General features: G+C 41.3%; 1 long non-coding RNA gene across 1 annotated transcript in view; it reads right to left on the bottom strand.

Annotated features, from left to right (window-relative positions):
* LOC136153391 (uncharacterized) overlaps nucleotides 1-18,379 on the bottom strand; it is a 127,333-nt gene that overhangs the window by 76,091 nt on the left and 32,863 nt on the right. The gene's annotated exons all lie outside the window — the stretch shown is intronic.

The following is an 18,379-nucleotide window of genomic DNA, read 5'->3' as shown; positions in this document are numbered from 1 at the left end:
AGAATGGGAGAAAATAATAGCAAATGAAGCAACAGACAAAGGATTAATCTCAGAAATATACAAGCAACACCTGCAGCTCAATTCCAGAAAAATAAATGACCCAATCAAAAAAATGGGCCAAAGAACTAAACAGACATTTCTCCAAAGAAGACATACAGATGGCTAACAAACACATGAAAAGATGCTCAACATCACTCATTATCAGAGAAATGCAAATCAAAACCACAATGAGGTACCATTACACGCCAGTCAGGATGGCTGCTATCCAAAAGTCTACAAGCAATAAATGCTGGAGAGGGTGTGGAGAAAAGGGAACCCTCTTACACTGTTGGTGGGAATGCAAACTAGTACAGCCACTATGGAGAACAGTGTGGAGATTTCTTAAAAACCTGGAAATAGAACTGCCATATGACCCAGCAATCCCACTTCTGGGCATACACACCGAGGAAACCAGACCTGAAAGAGACACGTGCACCCCAATGTTCATCGCAGCACTGTTTATAATAGCCAGGACATGGAAGCAACCTAGATGCCCATCAGCAGACGAATGGATAAGGAAACTGTGGTACATATACACCATGGAATATTACTCAGCCATTAAAAAGAATTCATTTGAATCAGTTCTAATGAGATGGATGAAACTGGAGCCCATTATACAGAGTGAAGTAAGCCAGAGAGATCAAGACCAAGACAGTATACTAACGCATATATATGGAATTTAGAAAGATGGTAACGATAACCCTATATGCAAAAGAGAAAAAGAGACACAGAGGTACAGAACAGACTTTTGGACTGTGTGGGACAAGGCGAGGGTGGGATGTTTTGAGAGAACAGCATTGAAACATGCATATTATCAAGGGTGAAACAGATCACCAGCCCAGGTTGGATGCAATAGACAAGTGCTTGGGGCTGGTGCACTGGGAAGACCCAGAGGGATCGGGTGGGGAGGGAGGTGAGAGGGGGGATCGGGATGGGGATTACATGTAAATCCATGGCTGATTCATGTCAATGTATGGCAAAAACGACTACAATATTGTAACGTAATTAGCCTCCAACTAATAAAAATAAATGGAAAAAATAAAACAAACAAAAGAAACAATAAGAAGGACACTCTGAGTTTGTTTCTAAAGCTTATCTCAGTAACCAGTCTTTGAATAAAGATCAGAGGCTCCAGGATTTAGAACCAAGAGATTAACAACAATTCAGTTCAGTTCAGTTCAGTCGCTCAGTCGTGTCTGACTCTGCGACCCCATGAACCGCAGCACGCCAGGCCTCCCTGTCCATCACCAACTCCTGGAGTCCACCCCAACCCATGTCCATTGTGTCGGTGATGCCATCCAACCATCTCATCCTCTGCCGTCCCCTTCTCCTCCTGCCCCCAATCTTTCCCAGCATCAGGGTTTTTTCAAATGAGTCAGCTCACCACATCAGGTGGCCAAAGTATTGGAGTTTCAGCTTCAACATCAGTCCCTCCAATGAACACCCAGGACTGATCTCCTTTAGGATGGATGGGTTGGATCTCCTTGCAGTCCAAGGGACTCTCAAGAGTCTTCTCCAACACCACAGTCAAAAAGCATCAATTATTCGGCACTCAGCCTTCTTCACATTCCAACTCTCACATCCATACATGACCACTGGAAAAACCATAGCCTTGATCAGACGGACCTTTGTTGGCAAAGTAATGTCTCTACTTTTTAATATGCTCTCTAGGTTGGTCATAACTTTCCTTCCAAGGAGCAAGCGTCTTTTAATTTCATGGCTGCAATCACCATCCGCAGTGATTTTGGAGCCCAGAGAAATAAAGTCAGCCACCGTTTCCCCATCTATTTGCCATGAAGTGATGGGACCAGATGCCATGATCTTAATTTTCTGACTGTTGAGCTTTAAGCCAACTTTTTCACTCTCCTCTTTCACTTTCATCAAGAGGCTCTTTAGTTCCTCTTCACTTTCTGCCCTAAGGGTGGTGACATCTGCATATCTGAGGTTATTGATAGTTCTCCCAGCAATCTTGATTCCAGCTTGTGCTTCCTCCAGCCCAACGTTTCTCATGATGTACTCGGCATATAAGTTAAGTAAGCAGGGTGACAATATTCAGCCTTGACGTACTCCATTTCCTATTTGGAACCAGTCTGTTGTTCCTTGTCCAGTTCTAACTGTTGCTTCCTGACCTGTATACAGGTTCCTCAAGAGGCACTATGGTCATTTAGCAAACTAAATCAAATGACCTGGAGATATCACAGGGCTATACCTAATGGAAGTTCTTGACTTAAGTTCTTACATACGATGTTGCCTACTTCAAAAAATGTTGTCCCTTACATTGCAAAATATGTGACTGAGCTACTGATATAATGATGGTATACAATTTCATAGAAAATCCATAATTATAACAATGTGACTCTCTATATGTAAAGAAACAACAAGAGGAAATATTTTCCTAAACCATGAGGCTAATAAGACAGGTATAGTCCAAAGACTTTTGCTACTCACAGGGCCTAATCCAATAACAACACATTAAATGACACTTACTCCATGATTTGTGAACAATAAATGCTAGAATACAGCCTACGGGACCCTTCCAACCTCGTCTCTCTATCCCAACATTAATTCCTGAAAATCATGATATGATTGTTATAGACCTAAAAGACTGCTTCTTTACCATTCCTCTACACCCAGACAATAAAGAAAAATTTGCATTTTCTGTTTTAACTCTTAATAATCATCAGCCTTTACAGAGATATCAATGGAAATACTTACCTCAAGGCATGTTGAATAGCCCGACTATATGTCAGAGACTTGATGATCTAACATTATGGCCCTTAAGGCAACAATATCCCACTGCTAACATGTATCATTATATGGACGATATTTTAATTCCTCATTCATGCCCTAAAAAAAACCAACAGAAATCCTTTCCTCTCCACAAGTCTATTTAACTACTCAAGGATTAATCATCACGCCAGAAAAATTTCAAATTTCCCTCCTTGGAAATATCTCAGACTTCAGTTTCTCCATACTTCAATTAAATCTACACAATTGTCTTTTCGGCCTCCCAATCCTTTAACGCTTCATTCTCTTCAACAATTACTAGGTCACTTGAATTGATTGCGCCCTATTCTAGGCATACCCACCTATGCCATGCTCCCCTGTCTATAGCCCACATTCGAGGACATACACAATATCCTGGAACTCTAGCATATGGTAATCATCAAGCTGATTCTAATCTTCATTTCACAGGATCTTTATTTACAGATACCTTTCAGTCACATCAGTTCTTTCATCAAGGAGCTAGAACCTTAAGCAAGCAGTTTTCTCTAACTAATAATGAAACTAAAGAAATAGTTTGCACCTGTCCAACTTGTCCGTCTCTAACTCCCTCTTTTTCAGCTACTGATGTCAGCCCTAGAGGACTCTCCACAAATGAAATTTGGCAAATGGATGTTGCTCATTATCCACCTTTTAAACCTCTCACTTATATCCATGTAACTATTGATACATTTTCTGGTTTCCCTTAGGCCACAGTTCAGCATGGAGAAAAAGCAAAACACATTCAAGCACATCTTTTGGAATGCTTTGCTGTTATGAGCCACCCTCAAACAATTAAAACTGACAATGTCCCTACTTATACATCCTCCCAATCACAACAGTTCTTATTATACTTGTGGAATATGATGTATGTGACTGGGATTCCACATAACCCTACAGGTCAAGCTAAACGGTTTAAAGAATTATTCTTCAACCAAAAAAAAAAAAAAAGAAAAGAAAAAAAAAAAAGAGGAAGGAATTAGTCCCCCAAGAGAAAGGCTACATGTTGCCTTCTTTACCACTAATCATTTAACACTTTCACAAAAATTTTCACATTCCACAGCACGTCGACATTTTGCACCTCCACAATCTCGCGAGTACCCTTTGGTTTTGTATAAGCAGCCCCCATCTCCCGTCTGGCAGGGTCCAGTGAAATTACTAACATGGGGAAGAGGATATGCAACTGTTTTATCTCCATCAGGTCCTCTCTGGATACCTGCTCGTTGTGTTAAACTTTACCATGAGTTGGCACCCCCGACTCAAGAATCCACTACCCGACTTTCAACTACTGACCACCGATCCAGTACCACCTCCAGGCATGCCTCCTCCAAAGAGACCTCGGATCTCCTCACCAGCCACTGACATCACTTGGGGTGATATTAAACGCCTTACTTCAAGGGCTGAAAATGCTCTTGTTAATACTGGCACTCCCATTACACCTGAAAAGATATTGCTTTCCCTTTTAGCTTATAACCACAAACTCTGCCAGTAAGGTAAAACTATGTAAGCCTTTCTTCTTTTCCTTCACACCACTCAAGTTTCCTGTCTCAGCCTTACTTATTGGGCTCATTTATTGAATCCTCCCTTACTTCCCATTGTCACTTGGGAAGATCCTGAAATTCCTATTTCCACTAATGATTCTGCCACTATGGGAGGTAAATGGTACCCACATCCTCCTGACGTGCCTATACACATCCTAGACGACCCTTGGACTATTAATGGCACTCCTCATCTGCCTTTCTGTATTACCAGTCTTACAGATGCACAAATATGTGCTTATACAGGCCCACAATGGTATATGAACAATATAAAATGGCCTCCAAAATCTGAATCTTGAGTTGTTACTATTAAGCACCAAACTTTTGATTTTCCTGCTGGTCTTCATGGTAACATGACTCTGGGCATGTCCTACCCTAAACCTTCTATTCCTTTATGTGTTTATTCTTGGGTGGAGATGGATATGTTTGATGGTTTCAGTTGGCATGTCTGCCATTCCAGTAATTTCCCTACACAACTCCTTTCCCCCTACAATTATACTATAGAAAATTGGGGACCTCAAGCATTATTGATAGAAGACAGTAATAAGACTTGACATGGACAGATTTGGAATCAGTCTTTACCCTTTCATTATTATAAGTCTAATCCTTTATGGAATCCTGGTTTTGCCGGCCCTATATTTAGGTTGTGGTATGCTCCCTCACGTTATTCTCCCAATAAAACTCTCATATGGTGCCTTCCACTCCCATTCTTTCCACGCATTCTAGGACGAAGTCCTGACACATTTTCCAATGGTCATTTCATCTGGAATTTCACAGATCTTCACAATCTCACACTGATGTCAATATCTGTACCACTAGACCATACATCTTTGCACTAGCACCCGATTTTACTCTCTCTAATTTTTCTTTAACCCTGCCTCCTGGAACTATTCTTACTCCTTGCTATAACTATTCCCATTTAATTAATCATTCCTTTCCTTTTACCCTTAAACAACAAGCTCAGATTGGATATGCATTTCTATAAATTGACCTTGGCTTGGTGGCTCACCCCTTGCTCAAATAGTGCAGACCTTATCTAAATTAGTTATACATAAAAAATGATTTTTAGGGACACTCATAGTTTCTATTATAGGTATTACTACAGCCGCTGCCCTAGCTGCAACTGCAGCCACTGCTTTCACTGTTTCATTTAAAGACTGCTAATCAGGTACAAACCCTTATGTCTAATATCACTTCTGATCTTACTAAACAAATTGAAAGTGACCAAATGGTATTGTCTCACCTCGCAGCTCTGGAGGCTGCTGTCTTGGCTTGGTGAAAGTCAACAAGCTTTATGGACTCATTCTCAATTGGACTGTGATAGCATGTTTTCACATGTCTGTGTTATACCATAAGTAGTACACAATTATTCTGAAACCTGGAATAATTTGAAACAACGTTTAAACCCTAAGACAGATTCTATCATTAATGATTCCATCTTACACTTACAAAATATACTTCATGAACAAATAAAGACTCTCCAACAACATTCCTCTGATGCCACTCTGCTGCAAACACTCTCTGATACTGCTACTTGGCTGAATCCTAAAAATTGTACCTCTAAACTTAACTTGGAATCATGTTTTCTTCCCATGCATATTGCTCATAATTATTCTTTGTGTCTCATTTTTAGTCTGAACATTAATCACCTTGTTTTCATGCCTTACTCGAACCAAAGCTACGCTGATGCTGTTTCTCCGACAAGAAGGAAATCAACATGCTCCTTAATAAAACAAGAAGAGGGGAATTGTGGGAATATAAATGATGTTACTTTCTCAAGGCCCTGTTTTCTGGAGATTGTTCTGTCTCTCCCTTTCCTTACGTACTCTTTCTCATGCTCCTGAGACAGATACCTTGGCTGACCGTCAGCCAAGGTATACCTTGATACCGTCAGCCTCAGCAAATGTTGTTCTGCACGCAGAACAAACTTCCTTATCGTCAAAGCCTTACTATTGCTTTGCTGAGCTCTGTTACTGAATTCCAGATAAGTTCTCAATAAATATGCACTCAGCGTTTTCTCCGGGAGTTGCCCCTCTGTGACCTCTCCCTGCACTGTCTCTCATAATCCTGTGTGGTTGTGAGAATTAATTCAGTGCAACACCACCACGTCCATATGCTACTTATAGCCCTCATGAGAGTACAGGCAGCCCTCAAACAGCCATTGTTATTCAGCCCTTATGAAATGATGAATGGACGCCCGCTCTTAACTTCTGATTTGTTTTCTGATGAGGACACCAATGCACTCCTAAAGCATATAATTGACCTGGGAATGTTTCGGTAAGGACTCCAACGATATGGAGAGCAAGTCCTCTCTAAAGACACAGGAAGACTTGAAAAACCCCCAAGTAGAGTGGGGGTCCAAGTGTTAGTGAAGACCTAGCAAGAGAAAGGGAGTCTGAATCAGCTGTCAGAGAAATGGACACGGTGATATCAGGTTGTTCTAGTAACCTCAACTGCTGTAAAAGCAAAGGGCCTGTCTGCCTGTGTCCACAATTCTAGAATAAAATCCTGTGGTTTACAGGATAGGGAGATGGGGACTGAGACCCCCAAACCAGAGGACAACTATTCCTGTGAACCTATTGAAGACCTCAGACTCTTATACAGGCAGAACACCATCAGATAAGTAAAAATGTATCCTATGATGTCCCTCTTCTTCCTGATTACGCCTCCCTGTACAGCTATTAACGTCTCCCTTAATGATGTATATACACTTGTAAACCACACTGCTTCTCGACTTAACCTTACTACCCCTTGTTGGACCTGCATTAGCAGCAGAAGTTGGGGATATGTCCAACCTATCCCATGGTATCCGTGGCCCACCCTTCCAGCCCAGTGATATGCTACACTCAACACACCCCATCTGGTCATGGCAACGTCTTTTGGGTAAGAGGGGAGAAAAACTTCATGCCCTGCTACCAGCGACCGTTGGCTATATTTACTCCACGATAACATCTGCAACCCTACCTGATCCCTTATTTTCTCTCTTGACTAACATTCCCCAAGTGACCTTCCCTATTTGCTTCAAAAACAACTCCCTGACAGGGGTGTCTATGGGAGATCTGGACAGCTCACAGTGTGGAGTAACTTTCAGTGTCAGAACTGGCAGGAAAAAACAGGGATCTAGAAACTGCTCTAGGGTATTACGGTTTAGCCCAAAGCCTGGGAACTAAGCGGTTCTGGCAAAACTGACACACTATACTTATATTTTAGGCACGAGGCTCTCCTCGGACCCCATTAACCAAATGATCTCGAAAATCCATGTTCTGTTCTAGTCGACCAAAACACCACACCCAATCATCCTGGTTTCTAAACTGGATGGGCAACTCTGGCCACTCTTTATTCCCTTGTAGGGGGTCCCCACCCCTGAGAACCTAACTCTATGGTGGGGACCCAAACAAAATACTCTCTACCCCGAGGACAAGGCCCAGGATGCCTCACAACACTTGAATCCCTTTCTAAATGCCCTCACTGCAGCTGGCTTTGCAGCAAGTGGGGTGACAGTCTCCTCCCCGTTGCTAAAGGACTGCCCCTGTTCCATTAGGCTGTGCTCCAGTTGTATGGCAGATGGAAACCGTTCCCCCCTTTGGCAAACTTGTTTTGTTGCCCAGCTCGAACACAGCCAGGGTGTCTATCTACTTCATATGCAGTACCTACTTATCCCTTATCTTATCTTGTCTCTGCTCCCTTTTTGGTCGGGAACTTGCTCTCTAGTGTATGTCATGCCCCACAAAGATCTGACCAGGAGTAATGCCTCCTTGCCTCTACCAGTATATACCCACCACAGTATACATCATGCAGCAGTGCACACCCCCTTGTTCCTGGCACCAGGACTGGCCATTGGTTTGTCAGGGGCTGCCACTGGGGGAACTTCTTTGCATAAATTCCAGAGGCTTTCTACCGACACTGCTGGAACCATAGGAGAAAACTGCGAGGACCCTCTGACGTCTACAATCCCAGGTAGGCTCCCTAGCCACTATGGTTCTATGAAATCACTGGGCCCTAGACTTACTGACCACAGGGCTGGGGGGCACATGTCTTTATCTGAAGGAAGAATGCTGTCTTTATTATCATTAGTCTGGACAGGTCCCAGGAGATACAAGGGGATCTTAGAACGGGCCACACGTATCTGGGGTTTGGGTTCGACAGGCGTGTGGAGTCCTCCTTTCCGCTCTTGGCTCCTGCCATTTCTGGGTCCAGTGATGACTATCCTACTAGGCCTCTTATTTGGCCCCTGTATGCTTCTTGCAAAGTGTATCTCCAAGAGACTCCAACAGGTTCAAGCCAAACTGATGTTAATACAAGGGTGGAAGCCAGTTTCAAATATGGAATACCTCAACTTAGATCAGGTAGAGAAAGATGTCTGCTCTGCCAGGCAGGACTATGCCCACTCTCAGTAAGAAGTAGTTACAGAAGAGAGAGACCTCTACCCCCAATTCCCAAGAAGTATCCTGAGTATGAAGTTTCTCAGCGCGGAGATGTTAGGGGAAACACACGGACTGAAACCGCCCACCTTGGCCCTGCACCATAGTAATCATTTGCCTGAGTTATTTTAAGACAGGAGGTCCTATTAAGGAACATGGAACTAATAAGCCACCACCAACCAGGAAGGTTCAGGAACAGTCAAAAGGAGACACCATGTGTCCTACTACTTCCCAGAATCCTCCTATCTGGAATCCATCTTGGCTGAACAGTGCACCACCAGGAAGAACCCTGAATCAGAATGACTGGCCAGAGACAACCCAGAACCTAATCCCATTACCATAAAACCCAAGGCTGCAAGCCACATGGCACAGCAGTTCTTCTAGGTTTCTTACCCTACTGCTCTCCGCCTGGGTGCCCCTGCACAATAAAGCCTCTTGCTCTGTCAGTATGTGTGTCTCCTTGGACAATTCACTTCCAAGTGTTAGACAAGAGCCCAGTCTTGGGCCCTGAAAGGGGACCCCTTCCTGCAACACTTCATCTCCGAATTCTTTCATGATGAAGAAAGAACCATAAATTCACCAGCAACACTATCGCTGCTGCAGCAAATTGCCAGAAATTGAGGGGGTTAAAACAGCATACACTTATTATCTCCCAGGATTTTTTTGTTTGTTTGTTTGTTTTCTAGGTCAAAGGTCTGGTAGGGGTTTCAGTGAGGTAAATTTCGGGAGTCAGCAGGCTGTATTCCTTTCTGGAGGCTCCACGGGGAAACCCACTTCTTGCTCATTTGGTTTTGTTGTCAGTTCAATTCTTTGCAGTGGTAGGACTGAGGTCCTGTTTTTCCTGCTGGCTACAAGTTCAGGGCTATTCCCAGCTTTTAGAAGCTTCCACATTCCTTGGCTCATGGCCCCCTTTCCTCAACTTCAAACCTAGCAATGATGGGTCCTTCTCACATTACATCCCTCTAACCCACTGTGATACTGTGATTTATAATAATAAGAAAAACACGTTTGGTCCCTGGCCTTGTTGGAATTTCCTGTGATGAGAGTCAGAAAGGTATCTTTAGTTATGTTAATGAGAGCCCTTTGGAAGGAACCTAAGGGGTGGGGGATCTGGTTGCCAGAGAAGCCAACCAGGTGATTAGAGGGTTGGAACTTTCAGTCCTAACCCACCCCCACCCCCACAGTCCCATCCCAATCTCCAGGGAGCAGAGAGGGCCTGGAAGCTGACTCAGTGGCCATTGGCCAATGATTTCACCAGTCATGGCTGTGTAATGAAGGCCCCATCAAAACCCTAAAGGATGGGTTTGGAGAGCTTCTGGGTTGGTGAGCACTTTGCAGGTGTGGGGAGGAGGGCGCCTGGAGGGGGCATGAAAGCGCCCACCCCGTCTCCCATGCCTTGCCCTATGCATCTCTTCCATCTGACTGTTCCCGAGTTATAGGCTTCTACAATAAACATGTAGCCTAGTAAGTAAAATGTTTGAGTTCTGTGAGCCACTATCAAACCCTAGGAGGGAGTTGTTGAAATCTCCAATCCATAGCTGGGGGGTCAGAAGCCCAGGTGACAACATGGACTTGCAATTGGTGTCTGAACTGGGGGTGAGGGAACAGTCTTGTAGGACCAAAGCCCTAACTTGTGCAATCTGACCCTATCCCCAGGTAGATAGTGTCAGAATTGAGTTGAATTGTAGGATACCCAGCTGGTGCCTGAGAATTGCCTGATGTGGGGGAAAACCCCACCTGTGGCTCAGATCGTAAAGAATCTGCCTGCAATACAGGACACCTGGGTTCGATCCTGGGTCGGGAAGATCCCCTGGAGGAGGGCATGGCAACCCACTCCAGTATTCTTGCCTGGAGAATCCCATGCGTAGAGGAGCCTGGCAGGCTACAGCCCATAGGGTTGCAAAGAGTCAGACATGACTGAGCCACTAAGCACAGCACAGGGTAGAATCTATACCCATTCTTCTGCCTCCCACTTATACTTTGGAGAGCTCATGTGGTTACATGGGGTTTACCTAGATTATCCAGAAAAATCTCCCTACTTTAAGGTCTGCTGGTTAGCAACTTTAACTCCATCTGCAAAGTTATTTCCACTTTGTCATGTAATGCAACATATGCACAGGTTCTAGGAATTAGGACACAGACATATTTGGGGAGGTATTTTTTTGCCTACTACAGCAGTGGTATATGTCATGACCCTCCACTAGCCCTCTTCTGACACCATTCCAGCGGAGAGGGTGAGGGTCACCTCATTTTTGTTTGGTATGGATTAATGGTCTGACTTTCCACTCTGCCTTTTTTGACACCACATTCACAGGAAAGAGGGAGGGAGGTTGGAGCACCTTCATGCAGCCATGTGAGGGCAAAAATCTAGACTCCCAACCCAGTGTTTGTTGGCAGGAATGGGAGTGTGGCCACTACTATTTCTGTAGCGGTGTTTGGCTGGAGTAAGGCAGTTATTATCTAAAAGTTTTGTGTTCTTCCTAGGCTGCCCCTTTCATTGGTCTTCTGACTAGTGAGGGCAAGCTTTTTTTCTTTTGTGTTCACTCTCATTTCCAAGTTGCTGCCTTCTCTGGCACCCCAGTCCAGGATATATGAGGCAAAAGGAAAAGCCAGGGCACTTGCCACCCTGGTGTTTATTCAGTCCCAAGGTTCCCACCTGGTTAGCATTCTTCTCGTTCCCTTTCAGAGTCTTGTTCATGTATAAATAAGACTTCCAGGCAGCTCAGTGGTAAAGAATCTGCCTGCCAATGCAGGAGACAGAGGTTCAATCCATGGATCAGGAAGATCCCCTGGAAGAGGAAATGGCAACCCACTCCAGTATCCTTGCCTAGAAAATCCCAGGGACAGAGGAGACTGGCAAGCAACAGTCCGTAGAGTCGCCAAGAGATGGACACAACTGAGTGTGCATGCACACACACACACACACACACACACAGACATATGTATGTGTGTGTGGGGGGGGTGTATAATTTGTCTAGGATGTTTAGCTATACTGAATGAGAGGAATGGGGATTAGTGTGTCTACTCCATCTTCTCTCAGAACTAGAGGTGCACAGAATATTTTTAAAATATTATTTGTTTATTAAAACATTTTCATTTACAATTAAATTATATAGTTTTAAACAATTTTTATTGGAGTATAATTGCTTTACAATGTTGTGCTAGTTTCAGGTGTACAGCAAAGTGAATCAGTTATACATATACATATATCCACTCTTTCATAGATTCTTTTCTCCTATAGGCCATTATAGGAGTATTGAGTAGGGTTTTCTGTGCTACACGGCAGGTTCTTTTTCATTATGTATTTTATACATATATAGTAGTGTGACTATGTCAATCCCAATCTCTCAATTTGACTCTTCCCCCCTTATCTCCTGGTAACCATAACTTTGTTTTCCTCATCTGTGACTCTACTTCTGTTTTGTAAACAAGTCCATTTGCACAGTACCCCATTTTTTTAGACTCCTCGCATATGCAACATCACATGACATTTGTCTTTCTGTGACTGAGTTATTTCACTCAAGATGACAATCGCTAGGTCCATCCATGTTATTGCAAATGGTATTAGTCCGTTCTCTTTTATGGCTGAGTACTATTCCATGTATACATGTACCACATCTTCTTTCTCCATTCCTCTGTTGATGGACATTTAGGCTGCTTCCATGTCCTGGCTACTGTAAATAGTGCTGCAATGAACACTCGGGTGTGTGTATCTTTTTGAATTATGGTTTTCTCCGGGTGTATGCCCAGGAGTGGGATTGCTGGGTTACATGTTAGTTCTATTTTTGCTATTTTTAAGGAACTTCCATACTGTTCTCCACAGTAGCATACAGCTTGAACTCCTGATCCTCTTTTTCTTCTTTCCTCTCTCCACCTCTTGCAGAAAGAACAAATACCGTGAATTTTGCATTTAGCATGCCTTTGGATTTGTGGGGGAATTTTGGTGTACATTTATATAATGTGTATTGGGCTTCCCTGGTAGCTCAGCTGGTAAAGATCCGCCTGCAATGTAGGAGACCGAGGTTCGATTCCTGGGTCGGGAAGATCTGCTGGAGGAGGGATAGGCCACCCACTCCAATATAACCATAAACAGTATATCCTGTTATAATTCCTATGAGAGATATCATATATTTGTGACCTTCAGCAAATGTCTCTTCATTCAATATATTTTTGAAATTTATATTTATTCTTATAGTTCTAATTGTTCCATTTCACTCTGTGTACTATTCTATTGAATAAATAGCTCACAGTTTATTTATCTAGTCCCCTACTAATTGACATATAGATTGTTTCAAGTTTTAATTATTTTTACTTTTTAAAAAGCAACAACAGTGCTTCAGTGAATGCTCTTGTACCTGCCTTCTTCCTAATGGTACTAAAGGCCTAGTGGAAGCAGTACATTGTTTCACTTCTTCACCAGCATTGGTTCTGTTTCAATGGTGGTTTTTCATCATTGTCAACATTCACATAAAGACTGTGACAAGTATGTATATTTTAATCCCTAGAGAAACTCCTATTAATAAAAAAAATTAGGCAAAGAGGAATAAGTGAAAAGCCCATTCATGAGTTAAAATTGAACATTAAAAATTGTTGATAAAACCTAAAGAAGGTAGGAAAGGACTAACAAAGAATCAAACATCAGATCAGACAAATAGAAAACAAATTAAAGTGGTACACCTAAATCCAATCATATCAGTAATTTCATTAAATATAAATGTACTAAACACTCCCATTAAAAAGAGAGGTTGTCAGACTAGGTCAAAGTCTAACTACAAGACCTAACTACATGCTGTTTAAAACAGTTACTTTGTGTAAAGATCCAGAGGGGTCGAAAGTCAAACACATAATGGAAAAATATGTACCATGCAAACAGTACACATAGGAAAACTGAGTCAGCAAATTAATAATAATAATAAAAAATAATGACTTCAAGGCAAGGAAGATAAACAGAGAAAAGAAGAACAGTTAAAACGACAAAACAGGCCAGTTCATTGGGAATATAGAACAATTAAACAATTATAAACGCATATGCTCCAAATAACAAGGTTTTAAAAATATGAAGCAAAAACTGAGAGGACTAAAGGGAATGTAGACAAATCCATAATCATAGCTACAGATTTTAACACCTGTCTCTCAGTAACCGATAGAGCAACTAGAGAAAACAGTAAGGGCATAAAAATCCAGACAAAATTATGAACCACCTTGAACTGCTGCTGCTGCTGCTGCTGCTAAGTCGCTTCAGTCGTGTCCGACTCTGTGCAACACCATAGACGGCAGCCCACCAGGCTCCTCTGTCCCCGGGACTCTCCAGGCAAGAACACTGGAGTGGGTTGCCATTTCCTTCTCCTTTGCATGAAAGTGAAAAGTGAAGGTGAAGTCGCTCAGTCGTGTCTGACTCAGTCGTGTCTGACTCTTCACGACCCCATGGAGTGTAGCCTACCAGGCTCCTCCGTCCATGGGATTTTCCAGGCAAGAGTACTGGAGTGGGTTGCCATTTCCTTCTCCCACCTTGAACAAGCTGACATTTAAAGAACATCACACATAACAATGGCAGCAATACATTCTTTCCAAGTGTACCTGGAACCATAAAAGGCAAATGATATGCTTGAAACTTAAAAAAAAAAAAAACAACTTTTGATGAATTCAAAAGGATTGAAAATATTACAGAGTTCATTGTCTGATCACAAAGTTATTAAATTAGAAGTAAGTAACTCTAAGATATTTAGAAATTTAACAGCTCAGTTCTAAATAAACCATGGATTGAAAAAAGAAATCACAAGGATAATTAGAAGATACTTTGAATTATGATCATAAGGATACAAAACACCAAATTTTGTGGGATGTAGCTAAGGAGGTTCTTGGGGGGAAATTTATAGTTATAAATGTTTATATTAGAAAAGAAAAAAGGCTTACCATGAATCTAATGTTCTACCTTAAGAATCTCGAAGAAGTTAAGCAAATTAAACCCCAAGTAAATAGATGGAAGGCAATAATAAAGGTAAGGACTGACATAAGTGAAAAAGAAAATAAATGATAGCTTAAATTAACAAGGCAAAATTTTGGTTTTCTGAAAAAAAGAAACAAAAAAACCCTGTGCGTGCGTATGAAGTCATTTCAGTCGCGCCTGACTCTTTGCAACTCTACAGACTATAGCTCACCAGGTTCCTCTGTCTATGGGATTCTCCAGGCAAAAATACTGGAGTGGGTTGCCATGCCCTCCTCTAGCAGATCTTCCTGACCCAGGGACTGAACCTGAGTCTCCCACGGCTCCTGCATTGCAGGCAGATTCTTTACCACTGAGCCTCCAGGGAAATACCAAATACACCCCTAGCAAGATTGATTAAGAAAACTGACAGAATCTACAATAAATGATCTTACAGATATTAAACAAATAATGACAGAATAGTCTGAACAAATTTATACCAGTATATCCAACAACTTAAGTGAAATACAAAAATTTATTGAAAAATATAATTCACCCAAACTGACATAAGAGGAAATAAGAGGAGATTTATATCTTCCAAATACATTGAGTTTGATATCATAATCTTTTCCCCTCAACTAGGACTCCAGAACCAATCAGCTGGTGAATTCTATTAAACAATAGGTAGAGAAACAATACAAAGCCTGCCAAACCTTCTCAAAAAGTAGATGAAGAAACAATTCTCATCCTGTTATTATGAGGTTAGGAGAATCCTGAAACCAAACTTGACAGAGAATGACACCCCACCCACCCACAAACACACACACACACACACACACACACACAGAAATCAGTAACCAATAACCCTTCTTAACAGAGATGTAAGTTTTCCACAAAATATTAGTGATCTAAATCCAACAATATATGTAAAGGACAATGCATTTAGACCAACTGAGGATTATCTCAGAAATGTAAGTTTTAGGAGGCGGTCCTAAGATGGCAGAGGAATAGGACGGGGTGACCTCTTTCTCCCCCACAAATTCATCAAAAGATCATTGAATGCTGAACGACTTCCACAAAACAACTTCTGAACACTAGAGGAGAACACCAGGCACCCGGAAAGGCAGCCCATTCTCTTCAAAAGGGGGTAGGACAAAATATAAAAGACAAAAAGAGAGACAAAAGAGTCATGGATGGAGACCCATCCCGTGGACAGAGTCGTGAAGGAGGAGAAGTTTCCAAACACCAGGAAACTCTCTCACTGACAGGTTTGTGGGGAGTTTCAGCACCACCAAACCAGCTCTTCAACAAATGCAAAAGGAACTTCTCTAGACAGGAAACACAGAAAAGGTTTATAAACTCAAACCCAAAACAACAAAGTAAGTAGTAATGGGATCAATAATTGCCTTAAATATAAATGGGTTGAATGCCCCAATCAAAAGACAAAGGCTAGCTGAATGGATACAAAAACAAGACCCTTATATATCCTGTCTACAAGAGACCCACCTCAAACCAAGGGACACATACACATTGAAAGTGAAGGGCTGGGAAAAGATATTTCACACAAAAGGAGACCAAAAGAAAGCAGGAGTAGCAATACTCATATCAGATAAAATAGACGTTGAAATAAAGGCCGTGAAAAGAGACAAAGAAGGACACTACATAATGATCAAAGGATCAATCCAAGAAGAAGATATAACAATTATAAATATATATGCACTCAACATAGGAGCACTGCAATATGTAAGGCAAATGCTAACCAGTATGAAAGGGGAAATTAACAGTAACACCAGAATAGTAGGATACTCTAATACCCCACTCACACCTATGGGTAGGTCAACTAAACAGAAAATCAGCAAGGAAACACAAACTTTAAAACTTTAAATAGACCTAATTGATATCTATAGGACATTTCACCCCAAAACAATGAATTTCACCTCTTTCTCAAGCGTACACGGAACATTCTCCAGGATAGATCACATCCTGGCCCATAAAACTAGCCTTCGTAAATTAAAAAAAAAAAAAAAAAAGAAATCATTTCAAGCATCTTCTCTGATCACAATGCGGTAAGATTAGATGTCAACTAATTAGATCTCAACTAAAGTTAAAAAAACACTATTAAAAACACAAAGACATGGAGACTAAACAATACGCTTCTGAATAACCAACAAATTGCAGAAGAAATAAAAAAAGAAAGCAATAAATGCACAGAAACGAATGCCAATGAAAACACGACAACCCTTCCCTATGGGATTCAGTGAAGGAGTGCTAAGGGGAAAATTCATAGCAATATAAGCTTACCTCAAGAAACAGGAGAAAAATCAAATAAATAACCTAACTCTACACCTAAAGCAACTAGAAAAAGAAGAAATGAAGGGCCCTAGGGTTAGTAGAAGGAAAGCAATCATAAAAGTTAGGGCAAAAATAAATGGAAGAGAAACAAAGGAGACTATAGCAACAATCAACAAAGCTAAACGCTGGTTCCTTGAGAAGATAAATAAAATAGACAAACCATTAGCCAGACTCATCAAGAAACAAAGAGAGAAGAATCAAATCAACAAAATTCGAAATGAACATGGAGAAATCACAAGAGACAACACAGAAGTACAAAGGATCATAAGAGACTACTATCAGCAACTATACGCCAATAAAATGGACAACTTGGAAGAAATGGACAAATTCTTAGAAAAGTACAAATTCCCAAAACTGAACCAGGAAGAAATAGAAAATCTTAACAGACACATCACAAGCACAGAAATCGAAAGTGTAATCAGAAATCTTCCAGCAAACAAAAGCCCAGGACCAGATGGCTTCACAGCTGATTTCGACCAAAAAATTAGAGAAGAGCTAACAGCTATCCTACTCAAACTCTTCCAGAAAATTGCAGAGGAAGGTAAACTTCCAGACTCATTCTATGAAGCCACCATCACCCTAACACCAAAACCAGACAAAGATGCCACACACAAAAAAAAAAAAAAAAAGAAAAAGAAAAGAAAAGAAAACCACAGGCCAGTATCACTGATGAACATAGATGCAAAAATCCTTAACAAAATTCGAGCAAACAGAATCCAACAACATATTAAAAAGATCATACATCATGACCAAGTGGGCTTTATCCCAGGGAAGCAAGGATTCTTCAATATCAGCAAATCAATCAATGTGATACACCACATTAACAAATTGAAAGATAAAAACCATATGATTATCTCAATAGATGCAGAGGAAGCCTTTGACAAAATTCAACATCCATTTATGATTTAAAAAAAAAAAACCTCCAGAAAGCAGGCATAGAAGGAACATACCTCCACATAATAAAAGCCATATATGATAAACCCACAGCAAACATTATCCTCAATGGTGAAAAACTGAAAGGATTTCCCTTAAAGTCAGGAACAAGACAAGGGTGTCCACCCTCACTACTATTATTCAACATGGTTTTGGAATATTTAGCCACAGCAATTAGAGAAGAAAAAGGAATAAAAGGAATCCGGACTGGAAAAAAGGAAGTAAAACTCTCACTGTTTGCAGATGACATGATCCTCTACATAGAAAACCCTAAAGACTCCACCAGAAAATTACTAGAGCTAATCAATGAATATAGTAAAGTTGCAGGATATAAAATTAACACACAGACATCCCTTGCATTCCTATACATTAACAATGAGAGAACAGAAAGAGAAATTAAGAAAACAATT

The sequence above is a fragment of the Muntiacus reevesi genome, chromosome X (assembly GCF_963930625.1).
Source record: "Muntiacus reevesi chromosome X, mMunRee1.1, whole genome shotgun sequence".
Taxonomy (NCBI): domain Eukaryota; kingdom Metazoa; phylum Chordata; class Mammalia; order Artiodactyla; family Cervidae; genus Muntiacus; species Muntiacus reevesi.
Note: the sequence above shows the minus strand (reverse complement) of the source record. Positions and strands in the feature narration are given on the sequence as shown.